The following is a 10,845-nucleotide window of genomic DNA, read 5'->3' as shown; positions in this document are numbered from 1 at the left end:
CTCTCTCTCTCTCTCTCTCTCTCTCTCTCTTTCTCGTCCACTCTCTTTTTCTCACATTCCCCGCCTTTCTCTCCCACGTTCATATCATGCGCTGAACCTTCGATTGTGCGCTCTTTGTTTCAGTACCAAAAAACATACAAAAGACTGACATGATACTGCTGTAACACTGTCGAATCAGCTGCTTTTTTTCTGATCTCTATAGATCTGTATAGGGTTGACATGTAGTGTGTTCTGGACGGTACATTGCAGTGGTTCTGATTACCAGTCTGTCTGAGGGAGCCGGTGACAGGAGTTTGACCCGCGCCCCGCTCAGAGGGGGTCTCCACCCCGATCTGCTCTGCTCAGCCCGGGATCTCAGTGCCTCCATCTGTGCAGCTCTCAGGAGATCCCAGAGAGCAGATAGGAAGATAAACACCGCAAGGGGAGCACACACTTCAATGCAGCACACTCAATCAGACCCGCATCCGCTATTAGGATCCCACTAAGTGTATGTGCGTGTTTACGTGTATGTGCATATGTGTGTTCATGTGACTATCTGTGTGTATGTGTGTGTGTGTGTGTGTGTGTGTATGTGTATGTGTAAGTGTGAGTCTGAGCGTGAGTGAGTATGTGTATGTGTGTGTGATTGTACGCGAGTGTGAGTGAGAATGTGTATGGGATTGTGTGTGCGTGTTTGGATTTGTGTGTGCATGTGCATATGTATGCTTGTGCGTGTGTGTGAGTATGTGTGCGTATGTGTCTTTGTATGTGTACGTATGAGTGTGTATGCGTGTGTGTGTGTGTGTGCATGAGGTTTAAGTTGCGGTGGACTTTGTTGGAGGTCAGTTTGAAGTGGTCTGGAGCACGCTCCGAGGCCCTGAATAGTCCCTCTCCCAGCACGTGTGTCCTCTTTACGGTGGTTAGTATACAATGGGGGGGGTGGGGGGGGGGGGGGGGCTGCAAAACGGGGGGGGGATAATAGGATTCAGGTGCTGCTTGTGCTCTCATTGAATCCCCCCCCCCCCCCCCCCCCCCCCCCCCCCCCCCCCCATTCCCCCATCGCACGCACGCACACACACACAGACACAATGTGACCATTGGGACGAGTGACAGGAGCTCTAGGATACCAGATGCCTACACCGACAGCTACCTAAAGCTAATCCTCACACCTCAGCTATCTCCCTCTCCCCATGCATCCCCTCCTCCTCTCCTCGCACCTTCCATCTCTCTCTCTCTCTCTCTCTCTCTCTCTCTCTCTCTCTCTCTCTCTCTCTCTCTCTCTCTCTCTCTCTCTCTCTCTCTCTCTCTCTCTCTCTCTCTCTCTCTCTCTCTCTCTCTCTCTCTCTCTCTCTCTCTCTCTCTCTCTCTCTCTCTCTCCATACATCCCCTCCTTCTGCTTCTCTCCTCTCCTTCCTCCACCTCCCTGAAGAGATATAGTTCACACTGGCCATCTGTGTGTGTGCGCTTCTGCTTGTGTATGTGTGTGTGTGTCTTTATGTGTGGAAAGCAATGAATTGTACTCTACAGCCCCTACACTGTTCCCAAAGGATCTCACTATTCACACTGAACCAAAATTGTCCGGTCTTAGTCTCGGGTAGGCTTTCTAAAAAATAGAATTGACCCATTTACAACGAGCCCCAAAACAGTACCCAGTAGATAGACACATTGCATATTGCAATGTGTTACCACACATGTGAGTTGTGTTTTAAATCCGAATTGACCATGACTTGCAGGTGCTGTTCCATGAAACATTGAATCGCCATCCATGTTTTGTTTTTTTCACAAACTTTGAAATTGAACACATGTTCAATCTCAACAAAACGCGTCTTCCAGGATCCCGGAGCAGACCACACACTGAGCAGAACCGTCTCCTACACTGACACCAAGCTGGGCTCCAGGAAACCTCGTCGTCCAACAGAACAAGACAAGGACCAAAACGCTGCAGAGAGACGCTTTTTTGCACGACCTGGAAGAGACGCCATGCTGTGAGAGCAAACAGCCGGGCAGCAGGACTGCTCCACTTCAGACGGAGGCGTCGCAGAAGTTCCCAGCGCCGCTCCAACACAAACACCGGCGTGCGTGCGGGCCGGCTTCTCCCGAGCCGTGCTCCCGAATAAACCCTTTCCGAAGGTTTTCTTCCGCACGGACCTGAGCGAGAGAAGCGAGCCCATGCGTGACCAAAGGACCGCGGGTTAACCCGCCCGGCGTGCTCTGAGGTGGGGGTATGGCAACGGCACTGACAAGCTGGCCGGGAACTCCGTCAGAACCGCGGGGGTTGAGACACGCTCACTCTGCGGACCACCCCGGAGACCACCCCATTAAATAAACTGTTTTGATTTTCTGGAGAGCAGAGATGCGGGAAAAAACTATGCAAATTAACTTGGATGAACCTGTTTCGACTTGTTTTATAAAGTATCAGTTCTTGATCAAACAAGCAGTGGAAAAAGCCGTACCGCTAGAAGCTACGTTCTAGGCTGGTCCGCCCGCTAAAAATCTGCATAGAAGAGCAGAAGATCCTGCTCAAACTAAACGCTTGGCACAAACAGATCTCGACGTCATGGATTACGACATTCATAGGAAACGTCGCCCGTCCGGCGTTGGATGAACTTCCCCAATTTTCAAACGACGAACCATCCGTCACGCTTGGTGTGTTGAAAACGATGGATGAAGCAACCCGGAGCCTAGGGGTTCGGAGCCATCGAGAGCCAGGCAGGGCTTGGAGAGTTTGTGAGTCATAGACTGTGGTGGTTTGGTAGCGCTTTCACTCAGACACAGTCGTGGGTTAGCTCGGCCGTGTGCTTTATAGGCAATAAGGAGCCCTCGGGTTAGTAGGCCTCTCTTTGAAAAGGCATTATTTGAAGTATTACAACCCTGGCTTCCTTTGCCTGGGTTTGCGGTCACAGGGTGCAGAGCAGTAGCGTACTATGGCACAGCAAGTAGATAGAATCTAATCAAATCGAATCGAATGGCATTCAATCGAATAGTGTTGAACCACAGTAAATCAAATCACATTGAATCACCGCAAAGCAAATCAAATCAAGTTGGTAGTTTGAGGTGTAGATCCTTCGAGGTTGTGTTTGCATTGATTGGCATTCATTTATTTTTACACCCCGGCTGCTTCGACTCCTACTAAGAAGTTAAACTAAACAGGGCTTTTATTTTGTTAACACCAGTATTGTAATCTGCTTTAGTTTGGACACCTGGTTCTGATCGCCTCCTCCATCACTGCTGTTGTAACGCTTGCTTTCTGCGTGTCTGTCCGCCGGTTCTACACTGAGTTCGTACACACTTCAAACAGATGTAGTCCAGGGCAGTTGCCCGTGAAAACAGAAAAGTAATTTCCATCCTGCAGTGCTTCCCTCTCTTGACTTGAAGACCTCCAGCCCCGCCAGAACCGCGAAACACAGTGGAAATACATCTTCAACAGCGCTCCGGTTAATATTAGACGGATCTCCGAGAACCTCTGTTCTGGAGTTCTTTCTTTTTCCTTTTTCTTTTTATAGCCAATATCTACCCATCAAGATTGATGTTATGGCGATCGTTCTATTTCATTCACGACAAAGTAATGGCTGTTTAGGATTTTTACAAATGCTTTGCACTCAAGTGAAACATATATTCAATTTCACTAAATAGTTTTAGCAAGATTTATGTCCTGCCCAAGATCCCAGACCGGACTTGAGACCACCACGCGCGCGTGTGTGTGTGTCTGTGTGTCTGTGTGTGTGTGTGTGTGTGTGTGTGTGTGTGTGTGTGTGTGTGTGTGTGTGTGTGTGTGTGTGTGTGTGTGTGTGTGTGTTCAACCAGTCTGCACACATAAGTTAAAAGGGAGCTTGAAATTTAAGTTGACGTTAACTAGGAGAGGTGGGTGGAGGATATCATAAAGCCTGACGACTTCATTACATTTCTCCCAATGTAGTAGCTTTTCAAGGTTTAGTACACACTTTGTGGTCAGGGCCCTACCAAGAAAGTAGGTTTATTGTTAGAGATCATTTGTAATACACAAGACAGAAAAGACCAGGAGGGGATGATTTCCAGTCTCTTAACTTTAAATTACTTTTGTTTAGCTGACCATTTAGGCCAAACTCCAAAGCGGCAATAAGTCGCTTATACCTACAAGTCTCTTTGGACCAAAAAAACGGGGACTTGCCAAAAATGTACATAATTCCATCAAATAAGTCTGCTTCAAGTGCTACAGATCCTTCAGCCCTAACACTATCTACACTACGCACTACATCGAAATGTGACCCAGCTTGAGCATACCGGTATTCCCCGTCTATTACCCAGAACAACGCGGAGAGAGAGAGAGAGAGAGAGAGAGAGAGAGAGAGAGAGAGAGAGAGAGAGAGAGAGAGAGAGAGAGAGAGAGAGAACAACGCAGAGAGAGAGAGAGAGAGAGAGAGAACAACGCGGAGAGAGAGAGAGAGAGAGAGAGAGAGAGAGAGAGAGAGAGAGAGAGAGAGAGAGAGAGAGAGAGAGAGAGAGAACAACGCGGAGAGAGAGAGAGAGAGAGAGAGAGAGAGAGAGAGAGAGAGAGAGAGAGAGTCCAGTCTTCAGGGTTAACGCGGGCAGCGTAAGGGAAGTCTCCGGCGATTCCCTCTCGTTAAACTAAATATTCCACTACTCTACGGACGGGTGGAAACTCGCTCTCCATCCCTCTGCTGTTTTCCTAACCGTTAATAGATGTCCCGGCGCGAGAGCCATCCCAATAAGGAGGAGGAGAAGCCCGGAGAAAAGACAATACGACGGGCAAGGGATGAGGGGGGGGGGAGTGGGGGAGAAGGGGGAGACGGCGGTGGTGATTGGGGACCACGCTGGATGTAAAAGGCTTTCCGGACATATCTTGCGGTCTCCGACGGAGGCGGAGCGAGATCGGACGTGTTGTTTAACACTGTGTGTTTTGGCACACAGGCCAGACATTGGGGTTGTGATAGCGAATGCCTCGCTGCCTCTAACTGTCTCACTCTCTTTCAATGTCCCTTCATCTCCCTCTCATAATTTCTCTCTCTCTGTGTGTGTGTGTGTGTGTGTGTGTGTGTGTGTGTGTGTGTGTGTGTGTGTGTGTGTGTGTGTGTGTGTGTGTGTGTGTGTGTGTGTGTGTGTGTGTGTGTGTGTCTCTCTCTCTCTCTCTCTCTCTCTCTCTCTCTCTCTCTCTGTCTCTCTCTCTCTCTCCATCTCATCAACTCTCTCATACTCTCTCCCTCAATGTCCCCCCATAGTTCTCTCTCATCAACTCTCTTGCTCTTTCTCTCCCTCCCTCCCTCTCCCTCTCTCTCTCAGCATCTCTGTACCCGGGAGAGAGCTATGGCAGAGAAACGGGAGGACGAGTGAGGATGATTAAATGGATGATTCATCAGAGAAAATAAACCTGAGGAGCAGTGATCACTTTAACCCTGCCGAGCAACGTTCGTGAGGGGTGAGGAGCCAACACACACACATACACACACACACACACACACACAGGACGGACGCACACACAAACACACACTCACTTACACACACACACACGGACACACACACACATACACAGGTTGGACGCACACACAAACACACTCACATACACACACACACACACACACACAAAAAACACAGGGGTTGGACGAAAACACACTAACAACAAACACACAGACACACACACACACACACACGGACGCAGACACAAACACACACAACTGCACACGTAACCCTACACATGCACGCACACATAAAACGCATATTCTGTGCAGGAGCCAGCTTGGGACCAAACACATTACAGTGAAGCGTAACTCTTAATAGCGTCTGTATCCCATCATAAAGGGGCCAGCTTCTCACACCGCAGAGAGGACCCCTTAATCTAATATGTGGGACCCCTCTCCAAGAGCCCAGGAACCGAACCGGAGAGGCTGGGAAGCGTCCTCTTTGAGGCGCGTCTCCTCCGCTGGTTTGCGGAGCACCTGCTCTGTCTGGGTGTGTGGCCCCTCCGAAGACAAACAACACCGGGGGACACACAGGAAGGGCCCTCATTGACACCCACACCCCTCTGACTAACTGGATTAGTGTGACCCCCTGAACCCCACCGGGCCTGGGTCCCCCCCCCCCCCCCCCCCCCGTGTGTGTGTGTGTGTGTGTGTGTGTGTGTGTGTGTGTGTGTGTGTGTGTGTGTGTGTGTGTGTGTGTGTGTGTGTGTGTGTGTGCCAGGTTTTTCCCAGAGAAAGGAGACAGCAGATCGATAAGGAAAGAAAGGCTGGATGGGAAACAAAAAAACAGCAGAATGGGCGAGGCAGACAGAGAGAGAGAGAGAGAGAGAGAGAGAGAGAGAGAGAGAGAGAGAGAAGAGGTGAGGACTACAGGATAACCAAACACACAAAGAGCCCAGAGGAAGCCAGACTAGACCGATAAGGAGAAGGAAAAAGACGATAAATGACTGCCTGAATGAGAGCCCGTGTGTGAGTGTGTAAGCGTGCATGCGTGTACATGTGTGTGTGTGTGTGTGTGTGTGTGTGTGTGTGTGTGTGTGTGTGTGTGTGTGTGTGTGTGTGTGTGTGTGTGTGTGTGTGTGTGTGTGTGTGTGATTGTTCATGCCTGTGTGTGTGAGTGTGTGCATTTGTGTCTATGACCATACCTGTGGGTGTGTGTGCGCACATCTGTGTGAGTGTGAGTGCGTGTTTGTGTGTGCGTGTGTGTGCGTGCGTGCGCGTGTGTGTGAGTGCTATCTGGAGCTGTCCCTGTTGAACTGTGATAGCAGCATCTGTTCCTGGCTGGAGATTCTGCGGTGACCTCCGTCCTCAGCCTCATTCTGTCTCCCAGGTGATGGAAGGGAAGCCGCTGCCGCTGCTGCTGCTATTAAACCTCCACGAGCACAAGCACTGCCATACAAGCTACACCTAAAGAAGCTACACCTACACAAGCTCCACCTCTCCAAGCTCCACCTATGTAAACTACACCTACACAAGCTAGACCTATCCAAGCTTCACCTATGCAAGCTATACATATGCAAGCTACACCTATAAAAATGACACAGACACAAGCTTAACCTTAACAACCTACACCTATACAAGATCCACCAATGCAAGCTCCACCTATGCAAGCTACCCCTATACAAACTACATCTAAAGACGCTTACACCGATGCCTGTACAAGCTCCACCTAAAAAAACTACACCTACACAAGCTACACCTGTACAAGCTACACCAAAAATACCTACACCTACACAAGCTACAAGCTAATACAGACGCTAAAAGCTACACCTATGCATGGCTCACCTCCGAAAGCTCCACCTAAACAAGCTCCACTTGAACAAAGCTACATCAAAATGATCTACACCTACACAAGCTACACCTAAGAAACCTACACCTGCATAAGCTACAGCTCCACTAGCTACACCTATGCACGCTTCACCTACACAAGCTTAAAAACCTACACCTCTACAGCTCCACCTATTCTAGCACATGCAGCTTCCTGTCTGTCTCCTCGTGCTCCTAATGTGTTCACCAGGAGAGAACTGATAAGCAGCCTTGCCTATGGCCTTCCTTCAGTGGTCTGCCGGCATACGCTAGTCAGCCTGCTGATCACCGCATGGGGAAGTTGTTGTTATTGTGCCCGGAGAACCTTCCATTAAAAATACATGATCTTTCCAGAGTGCAAACACATATTTTCATAGTTTTTATTTGGACACTGTATTTACATCTGCCTGTTCAACCCTAAATTGCTATCTGCGAGAGGAAAACACCACTTGAAGTGCTGCCGGGGATTGAAGGAAGGCACAGGGGAATCGGGTTGCAGTTTGTCTGCTTTAATAAACATTCCTCATCGCTTTGGACCCACGGCTCAAAATAAAGCTCAGTGTTCAACCACCACTTCCTGAATCTGTTCCTGGATAAAAAAGAATGTGTTGTCGTCGCAGGGAAGGTTGTACAGTAAGGATGGAAACTGGCCACGTTTCGAGGTGAGCGCTAAAAGGGAAAGAGGAGACACAGCGCCAGATAACACGCGCGGCCAACTACGTACTCAGTAGTACTCCCAATTAAAGTCTGGGTTGGAAAAGACGACAAATCCTATTTTCCTAGAAGTGTGCACGCATGCGGATGGGATCAAACCCCAGTCGGACACGCATCGTGATGAACACACACCATTCATTCACGGCACCCAGCGTGCAGCGGTTCAATCTCCCCCTGCGGGCAACCGAACAAAAGCAAGCGGGAGAAATACGTGATGTACGTAAATGGGGTCTCCGCACCAAATTGAACCAAATCGATTGGCTGCTAAATAGCGGGGGCGGCTGGGCTGAAGAGCACGTCTTCCTGTGGTCTCGTAGGAGCCGTGAGCGAGCGTGCCGAAGCACATGAGCTAAAGACGTTAGGAGGAGGAGCGGAGAGACGGGCACTCAATACCAGATGACATGAGGAGATGAAATCTGTCAGGCAGCGAGAGGGGGGCAAGGGAAGAGAGAGAGACAGCGGGAGAGACGGAAAGACAGAGAGACAGAGAGAGGGAGAAAGAGAGAAAGAGAGAGAGAGACAGAGAGACAGACAGACAGACAGACAGGCAGGCAGGCAGGCAGACAGACAGACAGACAGACAGACAGACAGACAGACAGACAGACAGACAGACAGACAGAACGGGAGACAGGAAAGGGGGAAGGAAAGCTCCGCTCAAAGCCATATGGTGCCGCGTATTGTGCTAAATGAGCCGTGCCGGCATCCCTCTCCGCGGGAGCGTTAGCCAATCAGATCACACATGAGCGGGCGCTCTGATAGGCTGAAGACAGGAAATACGGACGTGTGGCGTAGAGTCAACATACGGCCTCGAATCAAAAGAATCTAACAGTAATTACGGGGGGAAAATGCTGAATTCGAAGACATGGCAAATGCATTTCCATGTGATTATGGAGCACAAGGATAGAAGGGGGGCTGTAATACCGGGGACTTGGACGCCGTTAATGGGTGTCTGGGCGCCCTAACAGGTGACGTCTGTGCAGCCAGTGTTGAAAGCCGCCATGAGAATGGCTTCCATGGCAGACACACATCACTAAGCCCTCATCACACACAACCTGTCAGCGGATCTAGCAGCTGAGCGGCTGGCGAGAGTGTGTGTGTGTGTGTGTCTGTGTCTGTGTGTCTGTGTGTGTGTGTGTGTGTATGCACGTCCATGCGTCTGTCTGTGCATTCGTGCGAGCGTACGCTCATGTCCCAGGGAACGTTGCCAGCTGCTCGCAGCCATAATGAGTCCTCACGTTTTGGGAATTCTTCAGTGTGTGGGCCCAAGCGACAGCCTGCCAAACAAACGGTCACCTGTTCCAAACACACCAAAGCCGGAATGCCAATGGGAAAGTGACAGTTCCGGCCTGAAGCCTCTATGTCTGTGACGCTTATTGAGACAAATTGCACCGACTGACAGCTTAATAAAAACACCAGAAATGATTTCACATGTGCGACACTTAATGGATTCAGACGCAATGGACCATAGGACTACTGTTGAGAATTTAAATCCATTGCTTATGATCCAACTTTAATGCTATAACTATTATCTTAATTAGTTGTTATATCTGGGGTTAGAATATATATATAGTAAGAAGGACCCCTTTATTGTTTGGCTTAATGCATTGTGTGTGTGTGTGTGTGTGTGTGTGTGTGTGTGTGTGTGTGTGTGTGTGTGTGTGTGTGTGTGTGTGTGTGTGTGTGTGTGTGTGTGTGTGTGTGTGTGTGTGTGTGATCTGAAGGACAGTGTGGAAGCTGGGGTCCAGGTTTTATTTCCTGGGGGGCTTGTTAAGTGTGACACCAGCAGGAGACCGGGGTGCTCCAACAGGAAGCTGGGGATGAAGAGCTTCCTGTCAGACCTTCATTTTATGTCTGGGTTCTGAGAAGATGGAGAAGTAAAAGAGAAAGTGTGTGCGTGTGTGCGTGTGTGCGTGTGCGTGTGTGTGTGTGTGTGTGTGTGTGTGTGTATGTATACATGTATGTCTGTGTCTGTATGTCTGTGTCTGTGTGTGTACGTCTATATGTGTGTGCACGTGTGTGTATGATTGGGTCTCTCTTGTACCCTCTAATAGCCTGTAGCCCGGGGTCCTCGCTCGGACTTCCCACCGCAATGCCTGATTGTTCGGACAGATGGGCACACATTGCTTATTTTAGCGGTTTAGCTGGAAGGAGGTGAAATAGCCGCACCTGTTTAGAATCACTTCATCTTTTTTTTCAAACCCAGACTCAGATTTTTTTATATCATTTGGAGCCATGCAGACTAATCGGGACCAAAATCTTAAAAACGTTGGCCCAGTACGGAACAAGTTCAGTACGGACGGCTGCGAGGATGTAATAAAATACATTGAGGAAGCCGTTCCATTGCAGAACGTGAACCAAAAGAGCTTTCTTTTTTTTGTCGCACTGACAGACTTAGACCACAGCCCCGCCGGTATGAGAGTGGTAAACCATACTTAGAAAGGTTCTAAATAAGTCTATGACATCTGAAATATGCAGGATGCGAAACAGAGGGAGAGCGCTGGCGAAAAACACCCAGTGGGTTGAGCAGTCTATTTTTAAACCGTAACAGTACAAAAACAATCTGAACGTAAAATACGGCTTTTGTTCGCTCGAATTCCCAAATTGGACACCTCAGTGGCGAAATCATGTTACCGATAAATTGACGCGAGTTTCGGTTACAATCGTAACAATGAGAAACCACGTGGTTTACCAAAACCGTACGACGACTCGGGCTAATTAATTCAATCTAATTTCAAACCTTCGCCGCGTATTAAAATAAACAGATATTCCATCCACCTGAAATCCCATAGCTCCATCCAATCTAGTCTCACAATATTGACCCAAAACCACCATGTCTCCCAGCTCTTCTCCCAGTGCCTTTCATCTGAGCACTCTCCTCTCACTGGGAACGCGT

This window comes from Gadus morhua, chromosome 7 (assembly GCF_902167405.1).
Source record: "Gadus morhua chromosome 7, gadMor3.0, whole genome shotgun sequence".
Taxonomy (NCBI): Eukaryota; Metazoa; Chordata; class Actinopteri; order Gadiformes; family Gadidae; genus Gadus; species Gadus morhua.
The sequence above is the reverse complement of the archived record's forward strand: the minus strand, read 5'-3'. Positions refer to the sequence as shown.